Source organism: Musca autumnalis, unplaced genomic scaffold (assembly GCF_047663935.1).
Source record: "Musca autumnalis isolate F117 unplaced genomic scaffold, ASM4766393v1 scaffold_3, whole genome shotgun sequence".
Classification (NCBI taxonomy): Eukaryota; Metazoa; Arthropoda; class Insecta; order Diptera; family Muscidae; genus Musca; species Musca autumnalis.
The window spans coordinates 199,799,785-199,812,404 of record NW_027411866.1 but is presented as its reverse complement, the minus strand read 5'-3'; the positions used below and the strand labels follow the sequence as shown (position 1 = coordinate 199,812,404).

At 36.5% G+C, this 12,620-nt stretch overlaps 1 protein-coding gene across 6 annotated transcripts in view; it reads right to left on the bottom strand.

Annotated features, from left to right (window-relative positions):
• prage (RNA exonuclease prage) overlaps positions 1–8,919 on the bottom strand; it is a 254,065-nt gene extending 245,146 nt beyond the window's left edge. For 2 of the 6 annotated variants that reach the window (XM_073976253.1, XM_073976262.1), the window contains exon 1: positions 8,646–8,919. The gene's annotated coding sequence lies outside the window, so the exon portion shown is untranslated. Of the gene's footprint in view, positions 1–8,559 lie in introns of all 6 variants that reach the window. The other 4 variants (XM_073976256.1, XM_073976264.1, XM_073976257.1 and 1 more) reach the window with 3 other exon arrangements.
• Positions 8,920–12,620: the final 3,701 nt, after the last annotated feature.

The window sequence follows — 12,620 nt, the reverse complement described above, 5'->3', positions numbered from 1 at the left end:
AATTTGTGTGGAAGGTACCCGAATGAGTGGACAAATATGGTCCCTATTCCAACCTGATCTATGCATGGTAGATTTGGTACGATGTGTAAAGTATGGACCAAATCAGTTGCTCCCTTCAAGAGTTATCGTGCGCACAATTTTTCCGAACATTTTTTAACTTTTGTGAGGGAGGTACCTGAAGGAGTAGACAGATATGGCTTATCTTAAAATAAGTTTGGGCAAAATATTACGAAAGCTAAATTTTGGACCGAATCGGCAGATCAGGTCGAGAATCATCGTGCGCTCCAACCAGCCAGACAGACGGAATCGTGGTTTTAGACATCGAAATAATGGTTTTAGACCCCAAGTATGCTTGTACGATATCCGTTTCAGACAATTTTGAGTAGATCTAGCAATGTCCGTCCGTCTGTCTGGCTGGCTGGTGCGCACGATAACTCTCGAACGGATCAATCGATTCGGTTCAAATTTTGGGTATCAAAATATTTTGTCCAGATTTGATTTTAGTTCGAAGATGGGCCATATAGGTCCACTCCTTCAGGTACCTCCCTCCCAAATGTTCAAAAATTGTCGCAAAACTTGTGCGCACGATAACTCTCGAAGGGAGTAACCGAATTGAACCAAACTTTGCATATGGTAATACTAACTCTAGGCATACATCAGGTTCGAATATATATTATATCGGTCCACTCCTTCAGGTACCTCCCACACAAAATTTTAAATAAGTGCAGTTTAGTGACACCTCACGAATCGTTATAAATTTTTTTGTAACAGGATGTTCGTGCGGCCCCCGTTACGTCATTGTAATTTTTTTTTTCGAGGGCAAGTTCATAGTTCCTGAGATAATGGCGCATAACCTCAAAAAACGCTGCACTATGTCGCGAGTTCAAATAAACGGTGGCCAAATATATAGCTGATATTTGATATTTAGTCTTCGTCAGTTCTTGCGAAATATTTTTACAGAGAATTGTTGGTATTGGTTCACGTTTTGATATAACCCCCGTGGAACGGTACCGCCCAATTTTCGGGTTTTTAAGGTTTTAGCCACATTATCCACCCAAAATTACAGAAATTTGGTGTTCAGTCTTCATATACCGATTAATGGGTAATAAACGGCACATTTTTTGTTAACAATCGAAATTTTGACTTTGTATTCTTTTCCTTGACGGTGTATTCTTTTTCGGGGACAAGTCCATACTTTTTGAGATAATGGCCCTGGAGCTCCAAAAAATATGCCGGCACTAACTTGGTTGTGCCTACTTGGATTACATACTTGGATTACGTCCAAATATGGAACGTACATCGTACCACGCCTTCGTGTACCTCCCACACAAAATTTCGAAAAAGTTCAGTTTAGGACCTGCTCGCGAATCGCTTTGAGTTTTGTTGCAACAACTTGTATTCACTACCCCCCATACTTCGGTACAAGTTTTATCAGGGGCAAATCCATACTTCCTAAGAAAATAGCCTTAAAGTTGCAAAGTGCCCCTATGACACCGTTTGTAGTGGTTGGAGTGCAAGACAACTCTCGAACGGATCTGCAGATTCGGTCCTAAAATTTGCCTTCGTAATATTTTGTCCAAACATAGTTTAAATTCGAAGATAAGCCATATCGGTCCACTCCTTCAAGTACCTCCCCCACAAAAGTTGAAAAATGTTCGGAAAAATTGTGCGCACGATAACTTTTGAAGGGAGTGACCCATGTAATCCCGTCCACAACTTCCGGTACTTCTCCCCAATATTTAAAAAATGTCACTAAAATGCTAGGACGATATCATTTGAATGGGCAACCAATTTGGTCCAAACTTTCGATCTCCTAATTTTTTTTTTCAAAATTTAGTTTAACTCCTAAAATGGCCCGTATCGGTCCTCCCTAAGGGTACCTCCCCCACAAAAGTTCAACATTTGTGTCTTAGTGAAGTTAATTCCTAATTCACATTTTTGTCGGCAAGTTCAAATGTCCAAAAAGGGCCCAATTCAGAAGAGACCTTAAATACATTCGATCTGTCCGAAGGGGAAAGTTGCACTTCACATTGGCTGAGGGTATGTATCTGTCGGCAAACCCGACTGACACTTTTTCACTTATTTAGCCGCAATAATAAAATGGTAAAGTTTTTTCTCCGACCCCAGTGCGTATGCTTGTTATTATACTCATTATAATTAATATCAATCATACGCACTGGGCTTCCAATGTTAAATAGAAAAATATTAATAAAAAACTAAAAAGATAAATCTCAAAAATGCATAACTCATTTATTTTTTAACCGATATTTTCTTTTTCGTAATAATAAATACTTATATTATTTGATATCTTCTACGCGGCTTAGAGCCCCAGGAAAAATATTGTTTTTTTTTTTTTTTTTGTTTTTCTTAATGCACTTTTTCACACTTCAATCTAACACAGTGTCCTTTAATAGTGTCAGTTGCAGTTGAATTCACAACCACACCTACATTTTAGTTTCAGCAGAAATACTCGGATCAGTCCTAGGTTCAATTTTGATCAAAATATACATAAGCAGGATAAATCAAATCGATTTAGTCTACACAGATAAAAGCCGTAATTCTAAATATATTACAAGAGCAGTGTATTTGGAACAGTGTGTTTGGAACTTTCGGCACCTCATCGAGGGAAGTAGGCATAGGAAAATTATAAAGGTATTTTACAGAAGACGACAAAGTCTTCCTTTAGTATACTACATGATCTACTTATAGAAAATGAGCTGTTTCAAATAGTTCTAAATGCCTTTAGAAGATCAAAATGTATTTTAACAAGTAAAAGAGTATCAGTGGGTTTTGCCGACGGAGATATAGCCTGTGTGAATTGAAATGTTCATCTGTGGACAGATCGAATACCAGTTACCCAACCATGATCCATTTCCCTAAAAATAATGTATTTTGGGTGGTTTTCAGAATGTTGTAGTCCTTTTTGGATGTATGAATTTGCCGGCAAAAAATATGGATATGGATTAAAGCTCAAAAATCTTACGGAGGAAGTACCTGAAGAAATGGGCCGCATTGTCCATTTTTAAAGTGGATCTAATTTTTATAGATTTCGCGCCCACTACACGCAGAGAAAAAATATGTTTAATCCAACAATATTCGAAGAGCAAAATATGTATTGTAAAGATATTGTTAGATTCCGTATGTAGTATTGTGACTCCAACAATCGTTTTTGTAAATTTTTAACAATTGTTTTTGTCAAATCTAAAATTAGCTTTTGTCAACTGAACAATATTATTCTTTTCCCTTCCACAATTGTATCCTCTTCTCTCGGTATTCGATGTCGTGGTGAAAAAAAAACAATTTTGGTGAGTTTTGTTTGTATGACAGGATGATTTTATATTTGTTTGCCTTTTGCGTATGTCACACTGTGCAGACCCAAACGACAAGAAACCCTAGTTTGGTTTTGTTGTGTCAGATCCAGCTCGGATTTTATGGCCCCATCTAAACATGGTTAAATATTGAGTTTTTAAAGAAATTCGGGGCTATATCTCTAAAACCAATGCAAATCTTCTTCTGACCTCTGAAGCAAATTTGTAGATAAGGACAAGAATAAAATATTTGGAGAAATAATCAACTCGAAAAACTACATTTATTGCCTCAAATTTCAAAATATATGCAAAAATTCCACAATTTTTATATTTATTTATTTCGCACCGTATCTCCAAAACGGTTAATTTTTTCTTAATATTTTCTTTTGGAAATATATTCCCTGGAATGTAATACACAACTCTTCAGAACATGTCATTGTTGTAAAATGCCTCTATGCCGTTGCTTTCAGTACATTTTTCAACGACGATTTAATAAAAATGTCAATAATGTAGTGAAATCCCAAATGCGAGAATAAACTGTCGGTGTGAACTGTGTTTGAAATACGTGTTGTACAAGATATGATGCAAAATACCGCTGAAACAACATGAAGTAAGCATTTTAGAGTTGCAGAATGTTCTAAAGAATTGTTGAGAACATTATTTGGAAGATTTTTGCAAAAGGTTACTTGGTTCAACTCCGAATAGTTTAGCCGATACTGACCAGAATTTCCGCAATTATGTAAAATTTTCTATATTTTATAGATTTTGATGCCCTAGATGGAGTTTTTCTTATGTGGTTTCTTCAAAAGATAAGTTCTACTAGTTTAAGGCTACAATATTGCTAAAGATAGCAAGGCCAAATTCCTATTCGTTTTTGAGATAAAGGCCTGATAAATGCAAAAAAAGTGTAGATTTAGCCCGGTTTAGATGAGGCCATAAAATCCGAACTGGATCTGACAGGACAAAACCCTACTAGGGTTTTTGTAGTCTAAATATGTACTTTCAAAAAATCCATACTAGAAGTTGTTTGCATTTTCAGTGTTGCATAGTGTCATCAACAATGAGATTTGTTGCTACTTTTAATTCTTCTTTGGGTTTCGCTAGTTAAGTTATACCGCCACAATCTGAGAAGTGTTTTTGAGAGGAAACCTTTGCATGTTCGTAGTTTGTGTTTTCTTTTCATGTTTGTTATGGTTTTTATTATGCCTTATATTATGGAGGGTGCTTGGATGAGCCCAATGGGGTAGCTCTGTTTGTCTTTGTTGTCTGTCAGTTAAAACAGCAAACCATGTACAATACATCAATGCTCGTAATATTATACGTGATATTTATTAAAGTTATTTGGAAAGTGTATATGAGAATAATATACAATCAAATGAAACATTTCAGTAAGAGGTATTCAGGACTGACAATAGTTTTTGTAAAAGTTCTAGATTATGATAGTTCCTACCATCGGCATTGTTAGTGATTTTTACAATATTGCGGAATTTTTCAAGTTGTTTTTGTTTTCTAAATGATCACAAGATCTTCCTATAGAAGATCACACGTTCTTCTTAGGGAGATCATAGCGTCTTCTAATAGAAGCCCACATGATCGGTATATATAACACAACAACCTCTCCTTTTAGAAGTCCAAAAGTCCTTTTACAAGACTAAATATTCTCTCCACAATGTCTTCTTATATACATAAGCGCACAAAATCTTCTTATAGAAGGTCTCAAGATCTTCCTGTGGAAGGGAACAAAATCCTCCTATGGAACGCCACAAAATCTTCTAATAGAAGCCCATAAGTTCTACTTATGGAAGACCACAAGAGGCACATTACTGATCGTGCGACTGAGAGGGTTTTATGGGCCCACTTTTGTTATAACCCCGATATAACAGCACAGTCCGATTTAGGTATTTTAAAGTTTTTAGGTAAATGTTCCGACCAAATTAGGTATAATTTTACGTTTTTGGTTCACAGTGGTCACTAAAATATATGCGCCTTATAACTTTCGAAGAGAGAAGCTGCTTTGGTCCAAACTTTGTACTTTGTATAATACCTCCCAGCTATAAATTAAGCTCTATTATAGGCTATTTGGACTGTGTTCCTCCGAATGTCTTCCCTACAAAATTTCTAATTTTTTCGCAAGAGTTCAGTCTGTGCACCACACGGTGCGCCTGAACCAATTTTAAATGGAAGATGCTTACACTTTGAAAATTTTTGCGGATTCTGAAACTAAAATGTTCATAGATAAGAAAAATAAAAAAAAATCGCCAGAGCGCATTTTAAATAAATCGCGATCAAAACTCACATTTTTAGGGTTTTTTTATGTTTTCACGATTTTACTTGGAAGCCGCAAGGCATATCGAATTGGGATTAGAGAAAATGTTGTAACTGTGAATATTTTCTATAAGATTGACCTCTATGATATTTTCGTAGGTTTTACCATTTGTGAGGTATAGGAGTTCAAATTGGGACAATGCACTGACTGTATCGCCTCCTTATAAAACAATATCATGCACGGTGCGCCGTGACAAACTTTAAATGAAACCAGTAAGGAAAGGATCAAAGTCGGGCGGGGCCGACTATATGATACCCTATACCACTCTGAATATGTAAAACATAAAACGGAGCTATATCTAGATCATAACCGATTTCGATATAATTTGGCACATTTAGTTCCACACCGAATTCAGTCACACATTCCAAATATCATTGAAATCGGACTTACAGAGCGTGTTTGGTGCAGCAAATACGCGAAATCGGCCGAAAATATATATGGGAGCTATATCCAAATCTGAACCGATTTCGATATAATTTGGCACATTTATTTCTAAACCGAATTCAGTCACACATTCTAAATTTCATTGAAATCGGACATATGTAGTGTGTGTGGCCCGTGAAATCGGGCGAAAATATATATGGGAGCTATATCCAAATCTGAATCGATTTTCACCAAAAGCAATAGCGTTCTTCCTATGTCTAAAAAAATTGTAGTCCCCAATTTTCAGCTGAATCGGACAAAAAATGCGACCTGTACGTTGCGAACAAAAATACATGGACAGACGAATGGACATGCATAAATCGACTCAGAAAGTGCCTATATGTATATCCCCAAAAGGAACTATGGGTCTATTTCGTTTCATTTGTTACATACAAATGCACAAAGACATAATACCTCTTACCACAGTGTGGTGTAGATTTGGATATAGCTCCCTTATATATTTTCGACCAATCTGTCCAATTTTAATGAAACATGGAATGTGTGACGGAATTTTGTCTAGTAATAAGTGTACCATATTATATAGAAAGCAGTTCAAATTGATATATATCTCCTAAATTTTAAATATTCACAGTGGTGTAGGGTCTCATATAGTCGGCCCCGCCCGACTATTATCCTTTTCCTTACTGGTTAAGATAGAGTTTTGTAATTTGGTATAGAAGTTTCTATTACTCCTAGGATGTTTGGTATTGCAAATGGGCTATATCGGTTCACGTTTTGATATAGCCACCATAGAACGGTACCGCCCGATTTTCTGTATTTTAAAGGTTTTAGCTTCATTATCACACAGAAATGGCAGAAGTTTGGAATTTAATATTCGTTGGGGGTAGAAAACGTTCCCCAGAATTTTTTTCGGTATAGGTCCACGCCTTCATTTAGCCCCCATAGAAAGGTACATCCCGATTTTCGGTATTTTAAAGGTTATGGCCACAACAATCCATCGAAATGGCTGAAATTTGATATTTAGTCTTCATTGGGGGTATACAACTTTCCATATGAAATTTGTCGGTATACGTCCACGCCTTCATATAGCCCTATAGGACAGTACCTCCCAATTTTCGGTATTTTGAAAGTAGTGGCCTTATATCCCTCCGAAATGGCTGAAATTTGGTATTTAGTCTTCGTTGGGTTTTTAAAACCTAACCGGTACAGGTCCACGCCTTAATTTAGCCCCCGTAGAACGGTAGGTACATTCCAATTTTCCACGCCATCATATAGCTCCCATAGAACGGTACCTCCCGATTTCCTGTATTTTGAGGGTTGTGGCCTCAATATTCCACCGAAATGGCTGAAATTTTGTACTTAGTCTTCATTTGGGTTATAAAACTTTCCATATGAAATTTGTAGGTCCACGCCTTTATATAGCTCTTATAGAAAGGTACCTTCCCATTTTCGGTATTTTGCAAGTTGTGGCCTTAATATATAAAACTTTCCGCCAGAAATTTGTCAGTTCAGGTCCTTGCCGATTTTTAGTGTTTTGAAGGTTATGGCCACAATAATCCATCGAAATGGCTGAAACTTTGTATTTAGTCTACGTTGGGGGTTTTCAACATTCCCCTCTTAACTTGTCGGTATGGTTCTACACCTTCATATAACGGTACATCCCAATTTTCGGTATTTTGAAGGTTGTGGCTTCAATATTCCACCGAAATAAATGACATTTGTTATTTAGTGTTCGTTGGTGGTATACAATTTCCCCCAGAAATTTTTCCGTACAAGTTGTGGTTGTGGCCACAACAACCCACCGAAATGGCTGAAATTTGGTATTTTGTTTACGTTGGAGGTTAAAACTACTACACCAGAAACTTGTCGGTATAGATCGACGTTTTGATATAGCTGAACGGTACCTCCCGAATTTCGGTATTTTGGAGGTTAGATACATTATTTTACCGAAATTGCTGAAATGTGGTATTCAGTCTTCTTCATAAACGAAAGAAAACAAATTGTTCAATTTTACTTCAATGCAACTCGTGATGGAGGGCGTAACAAGTTCGGCCCGGCTTAACGCATTCTTACTTGTTTTAATTTTAAACTGTCTGGAGATATTTTCGCAGATTCCGGTCTCCTTTATGGTGGAGGGTTTCATAGGTTCGGTCTGGTCGAACTAAACCCTTTTCATTGTTGCATTTTTAAAGTGATTTGTTTTATTATTAATATTTTTATTCTCATAATGTGAAACATCACAAACAAGTATCCCGTTAATGATGTTCCACTGTCATATATAAGTAAATATGAATTTTAATTTTTCTTTAAAATCCTTCGAATACTATTCAACTATACCGTTCTCACTTAGATCACCCAAAACAAAAAACACAACACACTTTTCATTAAAAACACCAAAAATTTTCCTCATTTCAAATGAAAATGTCTTCACTTTATTTTTGTTTTGCTTCAAGTGTTTCATTATGAAAATATTTCACATGTTTTGTTGTTGTTGCTCGTGTAGTTTAGTTGGTGTAGTTTTGAACGCCAAATATTAATCACCTATGTTTTTGATGCTACACTTATTCATGCGGTTTATGGCACTATTTTCGTGTTACTCGAATTTATTTTAATTTTGTATTTCTTACTTTTTGTTGAGTAATATTTTTTGGGGCAAATTTTCATTTACATATTTGCTTGGCGAGTATTGGGAAATGAACTTAGTAAAACTACATTCACTTTAATTTTTCTAATTTTTTCGTTTTGTTTTCTTTCAACAATTCGCAATAAAGGAAACCAACCGTTTTTCGTTTGTTTTTCTTTTTTGTCACGAATGCGATTTTGCTGCTTTCTTCCAACACTTTTCTTCTAAACAACAACCGCCAACATTCAGCTCGCGTGTTCCGTTTCAAACTAAAATACAAAAAACCGTTTGCATTCATCGTCACCGTCATCATCATCATCATCGCCGCCACCATCCACATCATTGTGGTTGTCGTCGTCGCCAATAACTTAAGAGACGATTGACAGAAAAACACACTCAGCACACTTGCCATATAGATGTGGCACGCTACAATAGTCACAGGTTGAAACAGAGATGGACCAAGAAAGCAATGATTAACATAAAGTATTGAGAAGCAAACATGTAAAAAGGAATCAGTCGGCTTTGTAGACAGCTAAATGAATGCCGATCCGGTCCGAGAAGTGACCTTAAAGTGGATTAAGGCGTAAAAGTGTTGAACGTTTGAGGAAAAGGTACCTTAACGAATGGTCCAACACAGTCCATCTTGAACTGGATCTTATTTTCTGTGTCACTCCTTTCGATAGTTATCGTATTAACCATTTATTTTAGTTAGGCTCCATTGGTTTTAGTAGAGCTGTTGGGTCATTATGTCGGGAAGCTTAGATTTGCCCATGAAAACCATTATATCATTGTTGTCAGAATCACGAGAACCACCTTCTTTCGCATTTAGGCGAAAATTTTGAACTTAAACTACATTTGAAAGAAATTTTAGAATGTGCAAAGTTTCGGTTAAATAGAATATTCAATTTGTAAATTATCGTGGTCATTAATAATTTTAGTTGTTGTCGGCAGGGTTTATAGAGCTATCAGACTAATCTCAGGACGTCGCAGCAAAAAAGTTAAAACGATCGGAGTCTCTGAGTTAACCGACCATATTCGAACTTAAACTTTTGGGCCAAATTGGTTACTAACATCGACAGTTTTCATGAGCATCATATAAGCGAAAATTTTTGAACTTTTGTGGAATGTCAGGCGAAATCGGTTGATATGTTCGAGCGCTTGACACACGAACGGGTAAGGCAACATCGACACCAAATTGTCTGAAACGGAATTCGTCTTAACATACTTGGGGTCCTAAACCATTATTTTGATGAGGCAGATGAGGATATAAAACGAAGGACAAGACCAATGAACACCTCCCCTGACCACTCCCATGTTCATTCATTGCATTAGTTGGCCCTCTACAGAACATTGGTTCTATAAGCCAAACTAACTACCTATTCAGCTCGTAGTTCATACGACGCACAGTGTTTCTGTTTCTTACAGTAAACACATCAGATACGACGAATCTGAAAGAATTTTGTCGATATGTGCATCCATGATGAAGTTATAGCTCTTTAAATATGAAAAATATGTCCCAGATAATCTAAAGCGAAAATCATATAAAATTATAATTATTTTTGAAAATTATTTTTGTAGATAATATTAAAAGTTTTGGATGGGGATTTGATGGGTGGGCTATAAACATAAAATTTTAGAAAGTTGGTGGCGTCTTTTTGGGTTAGCTTTTACAATTTTGATTTTTATACCCTACACCACTATGTGGGGAGGGTATTATAAGTTGGTTTTGGCCAAAAAGTTTGTAACGCATCGAAATAATGGTCGTAGACCCATACTTATATATACCAAAATGAATGTCTTGACGAGCTGAGTCGATCTGGCAATTTTGATCGGATCGTCACGAAATTTTGGATGTTGATGGAGGTCCCGGAGGGGAAGAAGCCTATTGATTTTGGTGATGGTCGGATAATATTTAGGAGTCGGAATGGGCAAAAAACTTATGTGGATAAAAAGACAACGTTTTTTTCCAAAGCGAATATCTTAGCTTCTATACGGGGTATACCAAAAGCAAAACCTGGCAATAAAAGTAGAAAATATCGCCTTTCTAATGATGTAAAGTAGGTTCTCGTAGGTGATCAAACAACGAAGATATCACAATAGTCGCAAATAAAACCCAAATTTTCATTTTTGCAATTTTAATTATAATGACGAATATCACAGCTTTGGTTGGGGACTTTCCAAAAGCAGAGCCTGGCTGTGAAAATAGAAGATCCCATCTTTACAATGATGTAAACTAGGTCGGCGTAGGTGACCAAATAACGGAGATATCGCAATAATAGGTAATACATCCAATTTTTCCACTTTTTTGGAAATCACGCTACAGGTCTCAATTTTGATCGGATCGTCACGATATTTTGAGGGTTAATGGGGGTCACACAGATGAAGAAGCATATTGATTTTAGTGATGGTGGGATAATATTTAGGGGTCGTAATGTGCAAAAAACTTATTTGGAGAAAAAGACAACGTTTTTTTTTCTAAAGCGAATATCTCAGCTTCAATATGGGGTATACCAAAAGAACCTGGCCATGAAAGTAGAAAATATCGCCTTTCTAATGATGTAAAGTAGGTTCTCGTAGGTGATCAAACAACGAATATATAGCAATAGCCGCTAATAGAATCCAACTTTTTATTTTTGCAATTTTAATTATAATGACGAATATCACAGCTTCGGTTTGGGATCTTCCAAAAACAAAGTCTGACTATGAAAGTAGAAAATCCCATCTTTAAAGTGATGCAAAGTAGGTTGGCGTAGGTGGCCACATAACGGAGATATCACAATAGTCGGCAATACATCCCATTTTTTCATTTTTTTTAATCACGCTACAGGTCGCAATTTTAATCGGATCGTCACGAAAATTTGGGGGCTAGTGGGGATCCTACAGAGAAAGAAGCCTATTGATTTTGGTGATGGTCGGATAATATTCAGAGGTCGGAATGGGCAAAAAACTTATTTGGAGAAAAAGTCAACGTTTTATTTCAAAGCGAATATCTCTGCTTCTAAAAGGGGTATATCAAAAGCAAAACCTGCTAATGAAAGTAGAAAATATCACCTTTGCAACGATGTCACGTAGGTTGTCCTAGGTAGTCAAACAACGAAGATATCGCAATAGCCGCTAATAGAACACAACTTTTCATTTTTGCGATTTTAATAATAATGACGAATATCACAGCTTCGGTTGGGGATCTTCCAAGAACAAAGTCCGACTACGAAAGTAGAAAATCCCATCATAACAATGATGTAAAGCAGTTCGGCGTAGGTATCCAAATAACGGAGATATCGCAATAGTGGGTAATACATCCCATTTTTCCACTTTTTTGGAAATCACGCTACAGGTCGCAATTTTAATTGGATCATCACGAAATTTTGGGTGTTATTGAGGGTCCCACATAGGAAAAAACCTTTTGATTTTTGATAATGGTCGGATATTATTCAGGGTCGGAATGTGAAAAAAAATATTTGGAAAAAAGATCAACGTTTTATTTCAAAGTTAATATCTCCCTTCTGTACGAGGTATATCGAAAGCAAAACCTGGCAAGGAAAGTAGAAAATATCACCTTAACAACGATGTGAAGTAGGTTGTCATAGGTGGTCAAACAACAGAGATATCGCAATTGTCGGTAATGCATCCCTTTTACCATTTTTGTGCAATCACACTACGAAATTTTGATCGGATCCTCACGAAATTTTGGGGGTTGATGGGGGTCTAACAGAGAAAGAAGCCTATTGATGGTCGGCATACATCCCACTTTTCCATTTTTTTTTTTTTGGTTGTAATGTCGATGCACTTAAATGCGTTTCAAAAAAATTTACCTGTGTTAATGAAGACATTCAGAGCAATGGCGCTAAGCTATCCCAATTTTAATATTTTGAATTTTATTAGTCAAAAGATTATAAACAGGGGTAGTGGTGTAGGGTATCACATAGTCGGCCCCGACCCGACTATATCCTTGGCACACTTGTTTGAGTATGTGAGTTTT